Source organism: Triticum urartu, chromosome 2A, assembly GCF_056163025.1.
Source record: "Triticum urartu cultivar PI428250 chromosome 2A, HENAU_Tu73, whole genome shotgun sequence".
In the NCBI taxonomy this organism is placed as follows: domain Eukaryota; kingdom Viridiplantae; phylum Streptophyta; class Magnoliopsida; order Poales; family Poaceae; genus Triticum; species Triticum urartu.
In genome coordinates this window covers 556,441,176-556,445,263 of record NC_141874.1, presented here as the reverse complement: position 1 = coordinate 556,445,263, position 4,088 = coordinate 556,441,176, and the positions used below count along the sequence as shown (strand labels likewise).

Here is a 4,088-nt window from a genome sequence, read left to right as displayed (position 1 = left end):
GTGTGAATGTTGCTCTCACCATTGATATCTTTGATCCAAGCTTCATTAGAAGTCGCTTCAGCAACAGTCCTGCGCAACCGGACGACCGGATATACTAATTATTTGTTGGTTTAAAATCTGTTAGGTAAGTCACAGATGCATGTCCAAATGACTTGAAATTTGGGGCGGGCCTCACGCATCAAATTGTCTACCATACTAATTTTATTTGGAATTTTTTAAATTTGTTTTGAATTTTTTATGAATTTTTTTCTAACCGGGTGCAGATGAGCCTGGGCACCAAAACGCCCTACTCGAACATTACAGCTTATACTAGTATGGTGCTTATATATGTCCAGCAAAGTCATCCAAAGCTTAGCTTCCGATTTTTGAGATGTGAAGACATCTTTAGCTTGTTTGCTGTGACTGAAACTGGAAACCATTACTCCTAAATACTAAAACTGAAACTGGAGTTGTATTCAAACTGATATCTCCAAGGGAAAGTTGTGGCTACTCTCGGGTGTAGGTACACCCGAGTTTGCGAAACTTCGAAAAATGTGATAAAACAAGGTCCGAAAAATCTGAAATCTTGAGACAACAAACTTCATCAAGTGTTTGAACTTTTTGCAAAGTTTCAGCTAAAAACAACATCCGAGGAGCTCTCACAAAAAAAAAATCAATGCTCAAACAGTGCTCAAACAGTGCGCAAACTTAGAACATTGATTTTGTTTTTTTTGCCGAGAGCTCCTCTGATGTTTTTTCCGCTGAATTCTTGCAAAAAGCTTGAACATTTGATGAAGTTTCATGTCCCCAAACTGCAGACTTTTTTTGACATTGTTTGATCATGTTTTTCTTTTTTTTTCCAAACTCGGGTGTACCTACACCCGAGAGTAGAAAAGCTGGTCTCTATCTCCAACCATTTTGAAACTGAAACTGGAGGAGTAACCATTACTCCTAAACACTACTCCAGTTCCAATTATTCGAAACAAAGCGGACTATGAAGATAGATCATCAAATCTAAAATTTCTCAGATGGGAAGACATCAGACCAAGACTCACGTCCACATAAAACATAAATCATAAAATGAAACGGTGATAATACCTCCGAACTGTTCTGGCAGATGCTGCGAGGGAGGCTGATTACATTGCACTTCGAACGAAACGGACCAATCAATCTACCTCAACTAGCGCACAATCCACAACTGAAATGAAACGAAATAGAGACACAACAACTCTGAAGAAATTAACATGCAGTTGCATAATTTTATTTTATTTTTTGAATTTTCACCGGGAGGGGGGGGGGGGGGGGGGGGAGATTTCCCCACCTGAATTGTATTCATATTGCCTATAAGGCTTTGCAGCCTATCGCAAGATAGGTTCAAGTGAACCAGAAATACAGGGGGGGCACAAGAGGAGAAGAGATAAAGAAAAAAGGACACACACATACAACACATAAAACAGAGGAGAAACAAAGAGGAAAAGAACAGACAACACAACAAGAGCACCGCCAAAGTAGTCGAACGCCATTGGCCAGCCGAGACCAAGCCAGGGCACTGTACCGTCGATGCAATCAAAAGGCGCCGCACATCCGAGAGTACACAACGCCGCGACACCACCTGTGCCGTGGGGTGCAATCAAAAGGACACACGAAACAAGAGACGACACCACGGCACCTGTGTGCCACCGACAAGGCCGAAGGGCATCACCTAGTAGACCAAACCAAGACACTGCACCATCGACGTAATCGAAAGGCGCCGCGCATCCGAGACTGCCCAACGCCACGACACCACCTGTGTCGTGGGGCGCAATCGAAAGGATACGTGAGCCGAGACGACGCCACAACACCTGTGTGCCACCGGTGTAGTCACATAGGCATCGCCACAGCAGAGACACGTGAAGGGGCACCTGAGGACGAACAATAAGAACACTGACGAAGACAAGGGAAGACGGCCAACCCCCAAGCCACGGCCCTCCCGGGTGAGAGGAACCGCATCCATGGCCGCCACAGACAGCACCCATCAACGCTGACAGCGGGACAAGGGGGCCCTTCCAACCCGCCCACGGCTGCCCCCCGCGTGGAGAGCAAGCCGCATCCATGGCTGCCATCTGCAGGCCAAGGATTTTGCCGACCTGTGCAACCGCAATAGGCCGATAGGCGGAGGAAGAGGCAGCCAACGGTGGAGCACGGTACAACGCCGGCCAGCACCACACCGGGGAGCTCCAGGCATAACCAGGCGCAATACAAAGCACCACCACGCCGAGAAAACGCGAACGCCAAGTTGGGGAAAACCCGATCTGCCGCCGAGGGAGCAGGAAAACTGGCGCCACCCAACAGATCCGGGCAGGGGCCTGCCGGATCCGGCCCCGCACGCCGCGGCCTCGCCAAGGCGACGGCACACACCGGGGCGAGCCCGGGGAGCGCAACCGCCCAGATCTACCACCCGCGCCGCGCACCGGACGACCTAGAGGCCGCTGCACAAGCCGGAGCGCCGCCGGAGCACGGCGCCGCGCGCGACGCCGCTGCGCACGCACCACCGAGGTCGCACACAAGACCAACCGCCGCGCGCAGGAGCGAGGGCCCGCCGCCGCCAGCCGCCACCGGGGCTTTGCCCGGCGACGCGTGCCGGCGGCGGCGGAGGAGGGGAGGAGGGGAGGGGGCGGCGGAAGTCGCGGCTTGGTCTCCGCCCGAGCCGCCCCTGCGGAGCGACGCGGGGGACGGTCCTTTTCCAGTTGCATAATTCTACGACCGCTTCCTCTTCAACACCATGGAGCGCTCGGAGTCCTCCTCCTCGCTGTCGCTGGAGCTGCTGTCGGTAGGGGGGGGGGGGGGGGGGGGGGGGGGGGGAGCACCGGCTTCCGGTAGACCTTGTGGACCACGAAGACGACGTCCCGCGCCTCGGGGTCCGGGTGCGCGCGGCGGAAGGCGGCCGCGTCCCTGTTGAGCCGGTACTCCTTCATCAGCCAGCGCGTCGGCGACCATACCGCCCCGCCCTTCCACGTGTAGCGGTACGCAAACCTGCGCCGGAACGCCACTGCCTCTCAGCCGCCCTCGCTGCCGTAGTACGGCTTCTCCGTGCCGTATTGCACCCAGCACCCGCCCGCGCCCGGCGTCGGGCACGTCTCGCCGGCAAGCTTTGCCGCGAAGAAGAAACCCCATACCTCGCCATAATCTCTTATGTGGTTTTCCCGGAAGGGGAGCTCACGCGGGGGCAAGGACAAGACGTCCACGCCCTCGTCGATGAAGCCGGGGAAGATGTCGCCGCCCAGCCCCGCCCTGGGGACGAGGTAGTGGTCGATGAGCTCAAGGCCGGTGGGTTGAAACACGTACCCGGCTGTCAGATTAGGGTTCGCCATCGCCGACCGATATCGAAGTTGTAGCCTAGGAGAGGTAGATTGTGTGGGCGACTCAAAATGTTGAGTGGATCTGAGAGAAAGAGAGTTCGATTACGCCCTGGGATAATTCAGGTTGGGAGGACCTGCTCCTGCTTTTATAGATGGGTTGGCATTAATGACAGGAAGGTTGCAGAAGCCAAGTACAGATGGCACACTAGATAGAGGGTGTTTAATTAAGTCGGAGATAACATGTGCTCAATTAAAACAAAATTTGATGGGCCAATTGATCAGGATTGTGCAATCGGATTTGTTGCACAACCGTGCTTGGCCCAAACACATGGCAATAGATTAGAGTTCATAAATATTCCTAATATAAAAGAGCTATGGTGATATATGCTTAGAAACACCTAAGCATTTTTAGTCCCGAAATTTCAAGAGAGATGAGTCTCAAAATTTCTAGAGAATTGAGTGAGGCACATGTGGTCAAGTGAAGTTTTTGAGGTTGATGATGACGTGGCAACGACCCCCCTCCCCACCCCTTACGCGCGGAAGCAAGTTGGCGGCAGAACAGTGAGTTGTTGGCAAATCCGCATCGCTTTCGGACAATTGATGGAGAGGTACCTTGTATGGGGCGGTGGCTTGGAGTGAGTTGTTGACAAATTTGTATGACTTTTGGACAATTGATGAAGAGGTGCTTGTCGAACATATTTGCCTTGATTTAATCTTTCCTCGAACAATGACCAAGCAACAAATATTGACTGTATTTAGAGCACACACAGC

At 52.6% G+C, this 4,088-nt stretch overlaps 1 pseudogene; it reads right to left on the bottom strand.

Annotated features, from left to right (window-relative positions):
- Positions 1-1,268: 1,268 nt before the first annotated feature.
- On the bottom strand, positions 1,269-3,329 carry LOC125538709 (NAC domain-containing protein 58-like; annotated as a pseudogene).
- Between the last annotated feature and the right edge of the window lie 759 nt (positions 3,330-4,088).